This window comes from Alligator sinensis, unplaced genomic scaffold (genome assembly GCF_000455745.1).
Source record: "Alligator sinensis unplaced genomic scaffold, ASM45574v1 scaffold517_1, whole genome shotgun sequence".
In the NCBI taxonomy this organism is placed as follows: Eukaryota; Metazoa; Chordata; order Crocodylia; family Alligatoridae; genus Alligator; species Alligator sinensis.
The window spans coordinates 397,710-413,845 of NW_005842236.1; the positions used below are offsets into that span (position 1 = coordinate 397,710).

The 16,136-nt window shown below is 43.0% G+C and overlaps 1 protein-coding gene across 1 annotated transcript in view; it reads right to left on the reverse strand.

The window, feature by feature from the left end:
* GYS2 (glycogen synthase 2) overlaps positions 1 to 12,069 on the reverse strand; it is a 99,172-nt gene extending 87,103 nt beyond the window's left edge. The window contains exon 1 of the mRNA XM_025208545.1: positions 8,205 to 12,069. The gene's annotated coding sequence lies outside the window, so the exon portion shown is untranslated. The remainder of the gene's footprint in view (positions 1 to 8,204) is intronic.
* Positions 12,070 to 16,136: the final 4,067 nt, after the last annotated feature.

Here is a 16,136-nt window from a genome sequence, read left to right on the forward strand (position 1 = left end):
TTTGTGTCTATGCTGGACATGCACCAGTAGAGGCCGCCACACACCTCTTTAAAATAACAAGACAGCAAGCCAGTATATCAATAAAAGTTTTATCCTGAGGAATCTCCTGCTTTTTGAGCTAGAAGCACTCTTGAAACAAGATGGCATATTAGATCACCCAGTAATCCTATCGTACTTCATTGCAGAATCCTATTGAAAGAAATTTACTTTGGTCTTAAAAGCAAAAAAAATACTATTTATTATTCATATTGCAATAATTCTTTAACTACAGTATCTAATCTAGGACAAGGGGCCCATTGTGGCAAGAATTACAACCACGTATATTACCCAGAAATGATCTGTGCCACAAAGACCTCACATTTGTTAGTTTATTATTACTGTAAATAACCATTCTGGCTAGGACTTTCAAAGGAAGATAAAGAAATTAGGAATGCAGATCATATTGAAAGTCAATGGTAGTTAGGTGCCTACCTCCCTTAGGGTCCTTTGGCTATAGGAGTTCAAACCTGTAAGTCAATGCCAATAAAAGACAATGATCAGGAAGCTGATAACAATATCAGATACAAGATACACTGTGACAGAGTTGATTGTGTAGGTTTAGGAATAAGACTTGTATGAGATGGTTTGTATAGGGGTGATGCTGCCTCAAGCAAAGGGTCAATATAGATGACCTTTGGAGGTCCCTTCCAGCTCCACTTTTCTAAGATTCTATGATCAGACTCTTGCTAACCCCCCACCCCCCAAAGTATTCAAAAATCACATGTCAAGCCTTAAAACATGATTGGTATACAAAACCCATAGTTAATAACACCACCACTTTTCTTTTTCTTTGAATTTTGGTTTTCAAATCTTTGGGGTTCATTTTGCTACTTTATTCATCAAATGCTATGGCTAGAACTGTTTTTTCCCTAAGTGACAGAGAAGTTGATGATATAATCCTGTGACTGAAGGAATTGGGAATTAAGAAAATCACCAAATGTAAGATAAAAGTCAGACTATCATCATATAAGCTTGGGCAATTCATGCAACCACTCTCTACCTTAGGTTTCTCTTCTTTAAAATAGAGATAATATTACCACTTTTAATGTCATCCTCACATGAAAAGTTCTATATAGGATCAAGAAACTGCTGCTTCATGAGCCCTGTTCCTTTTTTTAAGTACCTGTTTACACCATACAATCCCAGATTCTGGCTGATTGCTTTGACAGATTGAGAGAAAAAGAAAATAAAATACTCCACAGTGGGTGCATCTACATGTGCGTTTTACTATGCATCAGACTAATTTAATGCACAGTCAAGCATCACTGTCTACATGTGCACTGCAATTAGTGTGCAGTAGATTAATTTCTCCAGCAGAGAATAGTCTTGTCAGATACCAGTACCGTATTTTCGCACATATACCCCGCACACGAGTATAACCCGCACCCATGTATAACCCGCGGAAAATTGCATTTTCGAAAAATAATCCATGCATACCCCGCACCCGTGTATTCCCCGCACCTCCTTGTATTCCCCACACCCCTGGGCGAGGAAGCGCCCCTGGGCGAGAAGGAGATGGAGGGTGAGGACTCCAAGCCAAGCAGTGCCTTCCCGCTGGGCTCCGGAGGTGCCACTGGGTGTCCACTACATGCCCCGGCAGGCAGCGACTGCGGCGGAGGCAGCGCCCCTGGGAGAGAAGGAGATGGAGGGTGAGGCCCCGCCATAGCCCCCCAGCCCGCCCGCACTGCTGCCCCCCGCCCCAGTGGTGCAGCCTGGCCCACCCAGGCCCAGTGGGGAGGCGCCGCTGGGTGTCCACTACATGCCCCAGCAGGCAATGGCCATGGCAGGGGGGGGCGGGGCCTCCGGATGAGAAGGAAACAGATGGCGAGGCCCCACCGCGGCTCCCCAGCCCTCCCGCACCACCGCCGGGGCCCAGCGGGGAGGTGCTGCTTGGCTTGGTATCACCTGTATAGCCCGCATCCATCATTTTTTTTTGTAAAATCATGCATAACCCGTGGGGTATATGTGTGAAAATATGATACTATCCTAGGCTGTAGTAAATTACTGCACTTAAATGCATGTGTAGATAGTGATGTCTGGATTAGTTTACTCCGGCTCAATTTGAGGTGGAGTATATTCAGTTACATTAATTGTGCTTGTAAATGCACCCACTTCCAATGGCACTGAAAGATTTAAAAAAAAATCAAACACAAACAAGCCCTTGGTTTTGTAAGGGGATGTCTGATCTGCTTCAGAGGCAAGCTGAGAGCACCATGCAGCATAGACAAGTTAGAACATCCCTGACGGGAGTCCCAGCCAGCACTGCTTTCAGGATCTTTCTCTTCCCAGCTTACCTTGGATGCCATAGGCTATGTTTACATGTGATGCTACTGCACAGTGGCTACTGTGCATCTATTAAGTACTTGTATAAACAAGTACTAAATAAATCTGCAGTAAGGCAAGATACTGTGCAGTAGTGCTGGCAAATGCTTTTTTTTGTGTCACTACTTTGCAGTAGTATCAGGCTACTGTGCATTCAGTGTCTGATGTAGATGCACCCATACAGACACATACTGAATTGACTATGCCCAGATAACTTTCTGCCACCAGCCTTCTGAATTTAAACAGTGCCTCCTGGAAGGCAGATTACTGCACATTCCTTATGCAATCATGCTAGCAGAAAAAGCAAACAAGCAAATAAAAATATTAATATCTCTGTCAGATAGCACAGAAGACAAGACTATTTGTGAAAAGGTAAAATTCATAACCCATGGCAACTCATAGAAATGAACAAATGAACGCTGTTTTGCAAGAAATTACTCCAGGGAAACTGGATGTGTTTGCTTTAAAGTTTTTTTATAATTGCCTGTAAGCAATTTTTAACTCTTCTGTTTGTGAGGTTTGATAATGGATTGTTTTATAAACAGTCTTCTTGAAAGACACATACATTTCTTTATGACTGTATAACAGGCATTTATGCACATAAGGGGAAAATATCAAAACAAACAATAAAAAAGCTCAAGCCCGCGTTATTTCTCTTGTCTCTTCTCTTCTCTCTTGCTTAATCCCTTCTGTCTATATTTTCCTTTAACTTTATTCTTGTTCCATCTCTACAGCTGTTTTTACTTTTCAGAGTGCTCCTTTGATCTGCATGTCAATTTTTTCCCCCTCACTTGGCTTTCATTGTTTAATTATTGTCTCTACTATTTCAGGAACACATCTATCTATCAAACTCTACAAATGCATTAAATAATGAATGAGCAAAAATGACTGATGGCAGGATTAACTTTTTAGAAGATGAAAGCCTACTTTCCAGATTTAAAATGAACAGCACTATTAGGGAACTATTTCATGCATCTCATTTTTCAATTGTGCAAATAAATTAGGATGTCTATTGCACTATCACTAATACTATTTGAGAAGAAATTTGTAGCAAGTTGATTATGTTACAAACAAAAAAGGAGATAAAACATACTGTTCTGTGCATTAGAATCAATCTTCAGACCTTTGATCTATAAAATGCTCTGTGTTATAATTCAAAAACAGTTGCATAATAGACTTAGGATCCTAAATTCCATTTTCTAGAGGTAACTTCTGTGTGCAAGAACCAAAGTCTCTCTGACTTTCTGGCAAACTGTTGCTTGTTTTTGATGCACAATGTAACTCTGGGATTAGGATAGATGTGTTTTTCCTCAAAAAACTTACAGAAATACAGAAAGAATGTTTCCATTTTTGGACTGCCGAAGATTTTGCTAAGGAGCAATGGCAATGGATTGGCATGACATATTTAAGACATGACGCACAATTCACTACGGTTGACAGAAAGGCTCTCAGTTTCAGTGGGCTTTGGGTCTGGACCCTGATAGTCAGCAAGATCAGACTCTATGGCAGCTGGAAGCACACAGTGTGGCTGGCACTAAAATATGGCACTAAAATATCCATTTCTGTTTCTCCTTTTCTCTCTAACTGTAGCATGGCTAGACTTTTCCACTTCTCATTATATGGGGTGATCATTTGCCAAAATGAAGAGTCTTCGTAAGTCATAAGTCTTCTGCTTATGAAGACTTAGCATCCACTCAGCCAGTTGATTCTTCAGGTATGGTCTTGTTTCATATGCCAGTCTGTCTGATCCATCTTTCTGTCTATTATGCCTATTGATTCTGTAGATAAGGGTGTCATAATATAAAGTCCTTCCTAATATTTGTTGAAGAGGCTGTGGGGTAGATCCTTGACACTAAAACAACTGCTTATGCAGTGACCGTGGTGCAAAGCTAGCACAATTCTGACCTAACTGGCTAGTTCAGGATTCCTCCAATCCAACGGAGTACCTAACTTGGTTAGAAACACCCCTCATCCTGACTCCAGCCATGTCTTAGAAGAAAGAGACATGCTGACAGTACCTGCTGGAACATGCACCCCAATGCCACAACTGTTGAATACATCTTCATAGTGGTACTGTTACCAGATTTGCCCATCACTTTGGGGTGTGCTCATTTATTAGGGATACGTTTCTAGTGTCTTTGTAATTCTATCAATGTGCTGCTTGTGTTACTTGTGTTTCTATACGGAGCTGTATCTCTCCCTTCTACAAGTACTCACCCCCAAAGGAGCTATCTTGCAGGGCTGGGCTCCTCCAGACACCAAAATAGTCAAATACACACACACACGCAGAATATCGTGACACGCGTGAACTGGCAGGGTTGATCAGCATGTACAGGCTGACACCCTCATATGCCAGGAATCACGTCATGAAGGTAACAATAAAATGCAGTCAGACATAAGCACACAGGCGAACAGAATACCTCTGAATCCAGCTGGGTGTCCAGCTGACACCCTTATGGGCCAGCATTCAGTTCATATGGCCAAACTGGGTCAATCAGCCTATACAAGCTGATCCCCTTTTGTGTCTCAAACTCGGCACGTCCCAATCTTTTGCCCTAACTGTCCTAGTAGTGGTAGCCTCTTGATGAGCAGACCCCACAGTATTTCTGGGCTTCACAGGGATCTTTGGCTTAGGTAAAAGAAGCGTTGCTGCTGAGCAAGTGGGGAAGGGGAAGTAGAGAAGGAAAAATACACCCAATTACTACCAGTTTGACTATAAAAGTTATTTATTGCTAAGTATATGAAAGTTATAATGGTACTAGTAGTAATAGACATGCAAGGGAAAACAAACAAAAACAATTACAATATTACTCTGGTTTAATTGAGTATTTGGGGAAACCTAGCTCAAGCTTAACTAATATAATTTAGGTTCAGAAAGCTATGCTTAGAGAGAAAAAGAAAAAGAGAGAGAGAAAGGGAGAAAGACAAAGAGAGAGAGAGAGAGAGATGGGATCTCACTGTTCCAAGGCACTCGGGTGATGTGTTGACAAGCAAAGTTTCTAACACGATTGTTGAAGGGAGACGATCTGTTTATCCCAGCTTCTTGAGAACAGTGGATGATGTCATAGAGATTTCTCTCTCTCAAAGCACGCTGTTTGCTGTTTTACAGCTTTCTTATACCCTTAGTCCAGCCTCTTCAAAGCATTCTTTTAATTGTGTAAATCAATACACACATACACCCTCTGACTCGGTCTCTTGCCTCAGCATTCCCTAACCTGGCGACCGGGTTTTAGTCAATCAAGTTTAAGTATGTCTCCCATACTGGGACCGGGGAATGTATGGCCTGAGATGCCTATTAAACTTTTCTTCTGCTTAGTTCTGGGTAGATGGGGGGGAGGGGAATAGAAAAAGTCCAGCAAGCTCGGTGCCAGGGCTCCCTCAGGAACACAGAGCTGACAGCTAACAGTACTGGAACTAAATATAAAACATTAATTTAAAACAATGAGATCTAGATTACATTTTTAGGTTGAAAACAAAGCCTTTAAATAAATACCAGGAAGAAACTCCATTCAAAACTGTACATTTTGTTGGCCAAAACAAAAACCAAAATCCCAAGATCACACAGCATAATATTGACTTAGTATTAATATTAGTAGTCCCATCATGGAACAATGATTATAAAAATCAAGGGAAGTCCAGACTTCAGAAGAAATGACATCAGCTGTTAGGAATATTGGTAAAGCTACCAATTGTCTTCAATTTGCTGCATCAGTACTGCATTCTGGGACTGTGTGCTTGTCTGTGAGGACTCTCTCAAAGAAAAATTTGGTACATTGCAAAATTGTCCTACATTGACACTAGGACTCAGCATAATATTGCCTGGTGCTGCATTAATTCAACTCCGTACATTCTGGTCTGGTAGGTAGCCACTGACAACTCAGCAGAACTAATTTATCCAGGCACAGTGCCATTCAAACATGGTTCAGTTAATTAGCATAGTGCACTAAAAGTGTATACGCTAACTGAAACAGGAAGTGGAACTGGACCTTGACTATAACCAAAGATATGGAGAGCATCTGTGAGCAGGCCCCAAATTCTGCCCACTTTGAATATTGGTAACCAGTAGGCCTGTGCAAAGCGGCTAGTATTTACTTTAGATTCGGATTCAGCCAATTCGCATTCAGCCGATTCAGGGAACAGTGATTCGATTCAGTGATTCAAATGACCGTCTCAAATCAATTCGGCTGAATCTGATTTGGAGATTGGGCCGCTGCCAAATCAGCCGAATCTCCAAATCAGCCCCATCCCCCACCCACTCTCCCAGCCCTGTCAATGGCTGCCTGTCCGGCCCCAGCTCTTTAAAGAAAAAAAAGCCTGGCACTCACCGGCTGCTGCCAGGTGAGAGAGTGATCCCCGCTGCCCCCCACTGCCCTGCACTGTGGGGGGCTCTCTCACTAGCCCCCATCCCTCACCCACTCTCCTGGCCTGAGCTCCTGGCTCTTTAAAAAAAAAGCCCCCATTCACCAGCTGCTACCAGGTGGCAGGACGATCCCTGTTGCCCCCCACTTCCCCACGCTGTGGGGGGGGCTCTGCCATGAGCCCTCAGAAGCCTAGAGGCCACTGAAGCAGTCAGAGAGTACGGGGCTTTTTTTTTTTTTTTTTTTTTTTTTTTTAAGAGCCAGGAGCTGGAGTGGGTGGGGCAGCCATGGGGTGCGGACTGGGAGAGCAGGCAGGGGATGGAGGTTTCATGGCAGGGCCTCCCATACAGCATGGGGCAGTGGTGGGCAGCGGGGATTGCCCCCTGCCTGGCAGCAGCCAGTGAGTGGGGGCTTTTTTTTAAAGAACTGGGAGCTGGAGCCAGGCAGGGGTCGGGAGATGCTCAGGGGGGCTGGGGGAGCAGGCAGGGGATAGGACCTGGCAGGGGTCCCCCCATAGTCCCCTCCCTCCTCTCCCAGCACCCCCCCCTCCCCGGCCCCCTACTTACCAGCACGGAGTCTGGGTCCAGCTCCCAGCAGCAGCAAGCGGGGACTGCACAAATCTCTGAAGCTCTCTGAATATTTTCTGAATTGATTCAGAGAGCTTCGAATCAATTCGGACCTTTTAATTGGTCTCCTGATTTGATTCGGATTTGGAGATTTGGCCACTGAATCAGGCCTAATATCCTCTGAATCAAATCAGCACCTGAAGCTTCGCACAGCCCTAGTAATCAGTACGCATGTAGCTGCTCCCAGTTCTCAATCTGCTCATTACTGTCCAAGTTCAACCATGGGATCTGGTTCTATTTATATAAGCCTATGGAAAACTGGGGCATAAAGCTCAACAAAGATCACTTCAAGCCCCTAATAACTATGGAACTATGAAATTAAAACCCTAGTGTTATACACACCTCATGCTTTGCCCAGCTATAGATGATTAGAGCACTACATTATGGAATAAGCCAGTGTATTTGTGTGTGTCATGTGTGAGTATTTTAAATGCTTATAAAATTTTAAGTACATTTGTAGTCTTACTACTGTAAGCAAACAAATACTTTTAGGAAGGATAAGAAGACAGAAGCTTTTTAACCGACTAAATCAGGGCTGTCCAACTGGCAGCCTGTGGGCCACTTTGTTGCTGTTGCCCCTTGCTCTGGCTCCCCCTTCCTCTACTGGATTCTACTGCCTGACCTGGCTTCTACTGCCCCAGGGCATGGGGTGGGGCAACATCCAGCAGGTAAGATGGCAGTCCATGTATCTATGCAACACAGTGCTACAAGGGAGCTTGCTGTAAGCTGCAGGTGAGACAGGCTGCTGCACTGTATGGGGGTTGTGTGTGGGGATGCCCACCCACATGCATACAGTGTAGCAGGGTGGGGGAGCTTAAACCTGAGTGTATTTGATACAGCATGGTTGGGGAGTGCTCACCTGCATAGGTACATGGTGCACAGCCTGGAGGCTGTGGTCCTTGCTAGTAAAGCCCTCATGGCATGCAGCCCTGGGGCATGTGGTCCCCAGCCACTTAGAAGTTGGACATTCCTGGATGAAGTAAACAAAGATATCTTTCATATACCATACTTTCTCACATAAAACGTGCCTAGAATAAGATATGCAACTTGTTTCTGCAAGATAGAATGAACCTTGTATTAAGTAACTGAATAGCAGTAGCTAGGGAGCCAAGTTTATTCATTGTTCTGCTGCCTGTGGATTGTATGTAGAATTACTTTTCCTTTTGCCTGGCAGAAACGTAAGTGGCAGAAATGGTGACTGCTATATTTCCTTACTTATAATGTGTATCCCAATTTCCAGCATCTATTTTTTGGAGCGGGGTATATGTTGTATACCAGAAAAATTGGTATTTATGTGATAATATGGTCATATATTTCTCAGAATAAATTACTATTCTTTGTTTAGATATAATAAAAGTCCACTGGAACTAATTCATAAAAATCAAAATCATTGCTTGTCATAGTTCCTTAGGACATTTGGATCTTATTCTCACATTGGTGGGGTCAAGGGTTAACACTTTCTGAAAAACCTTCATTGAACTAACTGACACACTGTGGTAGAAATAACAGGTTGTTCCCTTGGACTTAGGTGTATGCTTTGATCACTGGGTTAACAGCCCTCGAGTAGAAACTAGGAAGACCAGTATAAATATGAATATGAAGGAAGAAAACACAGCAATGGCATTCTGATCGAGTGTAATGGAATTTCCAATAAGATAAATCTCCTGCAGGAGATTAGAAATGAGTGTTGTGCATGTGTGTGAAATATATATGTACATGCATGTGATATCTTAAGTTTTACCTGCTTATGTTGTGTTTTCTCAGTGTAACCGTGATTTGTGTAGTGCCCCAGATACAAAATATCCAGTCAGTGTTATGTAAACCAAGAATTGAGTTGGTCTAATAAATGATATCAGATTTACCCAAAGAACCTTGTCTACCTATGGGAGGCAAGAGAATTTCATGCCAGGTAATCCAATTCACTGGGAGAAAGTTTAACTTTAACCCTTTCAGGTTTTGCTTTGGGAAACCTTGGCCAGCAAATGAGATCTCATTTCTTTGAAAAGCCTCAAAATGTTACTACCCCCATTAAAGTTCAAACTAAACCAAATGTTGGCAAAAGTGACTAATGATTTCGGGTGCCATAAATGTTTTGGTTACCTACCTAGAGACACCCAAAAAGGGCTCAGGACTCAAAGGATGAGTGCTTACTCAGCATGTTTTGAAAACCAGCACCCTTTAACGTGTCTCAAGTTGGGCACCCAGAACTTGAGACAAGAAAAAAAAAAATCACTGGATACTTCATAAAATTAGGATATGCAGGTACTAGAGATACTGATATACCATTTTTCAGTTGATGTCTGACAGAATTGTAATTGAGCAAGGAAAATGTAAATCTAATGCCAGTGCAACGTTGGTGAGCCTGCCTTCTCTATTGGGGGTACCTAGCTTCTTTTATTTATTTAGCTTAGCAAAATGTTTGTATTATATTTATAAACCCTTGAGGATTTTTCAGTTTTGTGACTTTACCTGTTGCCTTCTTCCATCTCTGCAAATGTTAATCACAATAATAAGTGACTGAATTTGTACTGCCTTTATATTATGGAAATTTTCCTTTCTAAATATCCTCCCACTCTCAATCTTTTTATTTCTCTCTCTCTCTTTTTTTTTTTTAATTTCTCTTTCCTCGAAGGGAGTTTTTGGTCTTTTTCTATTTGACCAGGAGCAGCACCAGCTGCTTTATGGCTCTTTTATCTGGTATGGTCTACTCAGAAACTGTTATCAAGGCTGACAGCCCTTTGAGCTTCAACAAGTTTATCTTCAGCTCTTTCTGTGGGGGTGCATCGTTTCACTTCTCTTTCTGCAAATAAGCATTTAATTTGTGTCTTGAGAGAATATTTTGTAAATCCAAATATTCAGGGAGGAAAGGGGCATTCCCCCTTACTAAGCCTGTGGCATGTCACTGACTTTAGAAAAAACTAAAATATCAGGTGATAGATCAGCGTAGATCAACTGCATCCTTAAGTTGATCAGTGTTCAACAAAGCACGTTCTGAGTCACAATAAACAATACATAAGCACATACTTTAAATTAAGCACATGCCTGACTATCCACAGGAACCATTCTCTACTGACTTCAGAGTCTGCATTAAGTCCTAAGAGAATTCATTGGTTAATTTTCTTTATGGTTTTTATCCATTCTAAAACCATGGCTATTTTTTCTCCTGCAAGAAATGACATGGTTATTACTAAAGGAAAACTGGCAAAAGGCAGAACTGGGCAGCACCTTAGTGATTAAATCAAAAAGGTTTAAGCTTTCATTGGCAACAGGCTACTTTGTCAGATGCTGTGAAGTAGACTGTTATTTATGAGTGCTTATGCCACTTTGAATCTGTTAGTAAGATGCTACCCTGCCTTGCCTTCTGCCTGACTTCTAATACAGCAAACTACCTTTCTACTCATATATGGGATTTATAAAAGTGGCCAAAAAAAGCAATCACTTCTCATTTTTTCATTCTAAAATAAATAAGATGGTGAAAATTTACAGTGGAACAAACGTGAGATGAAGAAATTTTAATTATGCAACTTCTAGGCTAACTGTTCAATCCTAGTTACCAAGACCCGAGAGAAATGTTTAGACACCAAAATGGAGGCGTCCTGATTTCAGAGGGAGAGCAGAATAGATATAACTTCCAGTGAAAGCAACAGGAGCTGTTCAGCAATCAGCGGTTTGGAAAAAATCAGACTGCTTTTATTTAGATGCCTAACTCCAGTCTCCAAGCTTTGAAAACTGGCCATAAAAGATCCATCTGTCTAACTTTATCTGCCTTGGCTTCTCATATTGCACCTGTTATATAAGCACTGACTATATTTTGAGTTACAGAACAAAAAAGAATTAGTGGATACAGAATGAATTACAGAAAAAGAAAATTAATGCTGATTCAATATTACCTTTCAGAAAGGGCAAGTCACCAGCATTCTCTCAGACTAATTCAGGTCACTTCATGACCTTAACTGCTGAATCTAAACAGATCTTCAAAATGTCAGAAGAGATTTTAAGGGGAAAAAGTATAAGAAAATATTTACTCAGGAAGTTTATTTTGCTTTTCCACCACCTGTGATGGATTGTGCATTGTTTTTTTATGTCTCCCCATAAATTATTCACAGACAATGAGTAAATTGCAGCCTTTTGAAGATGAACTCTTCAATGGACCCTCTATGGAATATCTAAGTTAATTATTACCTGGCAGCTCATCCACTCTGACAGAGAACCAACTCCTAGAATAAAGGCATTTAATTGGGCAGCTCTGTAATATAGTGTCAGCAATTCATCCCATGACTGCTTAGGGTAGATTTAGAAAGGTCCTGGCACCCCTAAATTCAATAGAAGTTTTATCACTGACATTGATAGGGCCAGGCAGTACAGTGTATATTCCTCAGCCTGAAACCTTGAGATACAGGGTGCCTCTACACATTCATTAATGAGCTTTTGTTACTGCACGTTACAGATAGTAATTCTAATGTATGGTACTAACTAAATGTGCATTGGGCTTCCCTAAGACACAGTAGCAAAAGTGTATGCCTTTTTATTGATGCTTAATGCACAGTAGCCTAATTTACTGCACATTAGTGTGTTAGTATGGCTTTTGTTGTGGTGCTCTAACACTCAGTAAAATAGTAGGCCTGCGCAAAGTGGCTAGTATTCGCTTTGGATTCAGCCGATTCAGGGGACAGTGATTCAATTCGGTGATTCGAATCACTGTCCTGATTTGATTTGGCTGAATCTGATTCGGAGATTCGGCAGCAGCCCATCCCCCACCCCTCTCCCAGCCCAGCTCCCCATACTTGGGGGAAAAAAGCCCCAGCTCAGCAGGTACTGCTGGGCGGGGTGATCCCCGCTGCCCCCCACTGCATGGGGGCCTCTGCATGAGTCCCCAACCCCCACCCTGCCATGCTTCCCCAGCCCCCTCATGGCTGCACTGCCTGGGCCAGCTCCTTTAAGAAAAAAAACAAACCTGAAGAAACCCCAGGACTCAGCGCTCCTGCCAGCGAGGGGTAATCCCTGCTGCCCCCCACTGCCCCATGCCACGTGGGGGGCTCTGCACAAGCCCTGGGAGCCCTGAGGCTGCACCAGGAGCAGTGGGTCCTGGTGCTTTTCTTGGCTTTTTTTTTTTCTTAAAGGGCCAGAGCCCCAGAAGGGGGGGCAGGCATGGGAGGGCTGGAGAAGTGGGGGGGTTGAGGGGGCTCATACAGAGCCCACCATGCACTGTAGGGCAGTGGGGGGCAGTGGGGGCAGTGGGGACACCCCCCCCCCTCGCCCGGCAGCACCCAGTGAGCACCGTGGCTTTTTTTTAAAGTACCGAGCTGGGGCAGGCAGGGAGAGCCATGGGAGGGCTGCGGGAGCAGGCAGGAGTCCCCCCATTGTTTGCCACCCATCCCCTGCCCCTAGTACAGGCATGGGCAAAATGTGGCCCAGTGGCCGGATGCAGCCCGCCAGGCCATTCTATCCGGCCCACAGAACACCTAAAAAATTTAGAAAATGAATATTAATCTGCCCTGGGCTGCCTTGCCGAAACTTAGTAAGCGGTCCTCTGCCCAAAATAATTGCCCGCCTCTGCCCTAGTACTTACCAGCTTGGAGTGTCTGTAGCTCCCTGCTGCAGCCACCGGGGTTTGTCTGAATCACCAAACCTCTCCGAATCTTTGCCAAAGATTCGGAGAGCTTTGAATCAATTCAGACCTTTAAATTAGTCCTCTGATTCGATGTGGATTTGGAGATTCTGCCACCAAATCAGGCCGAATCTCCTCCGAATCGAATAACCATCTGAAGCTTCGCACAGCCCTATAAAATAGGCTACTACACATTAAAGTGCACGTGTAGATATGGCCACAGAAAGCTACCAAGTCTACACACATTCAATATGCTGAATAAAGAAGTCACTTTTATGTTTTCTGAATGTGGAGCCCTGTCTTTTCTCCATTGCACTAAAACTTGTGATAGCCAAATACAAATTAACAAGTTTAAACAAAGGAACAAAGCAATGAAGGCCCAACTGACTGTAATTTAAAGCTGAACTAGTCAAAGGAAAAATTAATTTATTAGAAGAAACAATCTAGCACTGGTAGCAGGGGATGGTCTTGAGGACCATTTTTTCCAATAGTGATTTCCATGCAAACTGCCTTTCTTCTGGATGCAGATTGCCCCCAACTCCCATTGATAGCAACCACTCCTAGGCACAGGTACAATGATTCCATGATGAAGTATCATCTCAGGAAGTTTACAACTTGGATATGAAAAGAGGTCCCAAGATCATGGGAAAATGAGAGCACATTTCACAAAAAAGCAGCAACATTTTTGCTATGTTCATGCAATGCAACCTTTATCCAAAGCTACTTCCTGGGAATCTCTCCCCAGAGTCCTCATAAGCTAATTTTGTATTTTAACCCCCCTGAGCAGTTAGTTTCATGTCTGATTGGCTATATGTTGTTTCATCAAACTATTGAACCAATTAGAAGGCAGGGTAGATTTGCACCTTATAAACTTACCAAAGTGTGTGTGCTACTGTGCATCTGAAGGTTCAGTAGTACACACCTGAGAAAGTAAGATTCAGCCCAGGAAAGCTCTTTCTATATATAAGCACAAGCTTTAGTGGACTGAAGATCACCTTCTCAGGTGTGTGCTATTGAACCAATTACTTCCTTTTTTATATTGAATTTCAAGGTTGTCAGCAAAGTAATGAAGCCATCAAAATTGTGGAATACTGTTTTGTTTTGTTTTTAGAGGGCAAAGATGAGTTTAATGCTAATGAAAAGCATTTTTGCACAGTGAAGTCCTCTCTCTAGCCACTAAAAGCAGCACTGCCTGTAATTGCCCTAACTTCCCCAACTACTCCACTAATATGATTCAGCCCTGACTCCAGAGATGAGAAGTTAGTTTATTCCCCACACACTACTCTGCCTTTAATCACTCTACTGGCATCATCAACCATGATGCCCCTTGGGGCCAGTTTTAATAATAGCTTTTGTGTTGTTTCCTTTGTTCACATGCCAAAGGCCACCAAATTATTTAATGTGGCCAGATAACTACTTTTGACCTAAGTGGAGGTGGATTCACACTGTTGACCTAGAGAGCAATGAGCATATTGTCTTACATGCTCTATGATCCTATGACCTAGGACAATTGCCTTAGGGCCAAGTATTTAAATGTATTGAAGCATCTAACTCCCACTGAAATCAGGAGAACGAGATATCTACATTCATTTGAAGATCTAAGCATGACAGAAAACAATACAAATGAGAGCATAGCAGGGAAGGTACAGCGCATAATTAGCTAGTCAAATTTGCACAGAATAAGATTGCTAATGTGTCTTCTACAAAGAGCATATAACTCAAGCCATTCTACATCCCAGCTGACTGCTTTTTAATTAGAGACTGGAAACTACCAACTTATCCCAAAACGTGATAAAAGCAGCTCCCCACAGTCCTATTTCTCACTATTATATAGGCCATCGCAAAGAATAAATTCTTGTTGCTTGAATTGGCTGGGGTATTCAAAGCTGAAAGGAGACGACAAAGGGAGGCAAAAATAATCTATCAAAGCAAAAGTCTTCTATTTAGACACTCTGCTGTTGTGCTTTTTGAAAGCAGCCTCCACAATTCTTTTTTCACCCTTGCTTTTTTTTTCTCATTTGCAAATGAGTTTGGCTTTTATCCAAGTGATAAGATCTGGGTGCTTAAAAAAAAAGAAGTTCTAAATAGATGCAAATTTGTGCTTGGGAAACCTCCTTAACAAAAAGAACGAACAGCAGGGTCTGAATCCAAAACTACCGACATGGCCTATTATGATGCTAATATGCCAGGCCAAACCCCAAACCTAAACACTGAACTACATTTGAAAGCCTGCTTGGGATCTGAATTCTGCCCCTCAAACTCAGTAGGATCCCTGTTCTTTCCATACTTGCTCTCCCTATAAAACCGCCTGCCTGAAGGAGGCACATAATGATTCATAGATTGTAGAGGCAGAAGGGACCACAATGGATCATCGTGTCCGACCCCCTACCCCTGGCAGGAAAGAGGACCGAGGTCAGATGACCCCAGCCAGGTGACTATCTAGCCTCCTCTTGAAGACCTCCAAACTAGGTGATAGTACCACCTCTCTTGGAAGCCCATTCCAGATCCTGGCCACCCTTACTGTGAAAAATTTCTTCCTAATATCCAACCTAAATCCACTCTCAACTAGTTCACACTTGTTATTCCTAGTCACTCCCTGGGGCGCCTTAGTAAACAGTGCTTCCCCTATTCCCCATTGACCTCCCCTAATAAATGTATAGGCGGCCACAAGGTCTCCCCTCAGCCGTCTCTTGCAAAGGCTGAAGCGATTCAGCTCTCTCAAACTCCCTCTGTAGGGTCTATCACGAAGGCCACTAATCATGCAAGTGGCGCTCCTCTGGACCCTCTCCAGATTCCCCACATCCCTCTTGAAGTACAGTGCCCAAAACTGGACATAGTACTCCAACTGTGGCCTGACCAGAGCCGCATAGAGGGGGAGCATCACCTCCTTTGATCTATTAGTCATGCACCTGCTAACGCACGACAAGGTGCAATTGGCCTTGTTGATAGCCTCATTACCCTGCCGGCTCATGTTCATCTTGGAGTCAATTATGACTCCAAGATCCCTCTTTGCCTCCGAGCTGCTGAGGACACTCCCCAACCTATAGTTGTGCTGGGGATTCCTCCTTCCAAGGCTGAGTACCTTACATTTATCTTTATTAAATTGCATCCTATTTTTCTCTGCCCATTGATCCAACCTGTCCAGGTCGGCCTGAATCTGCTCCCTGCCCTCCGGTGTACTAA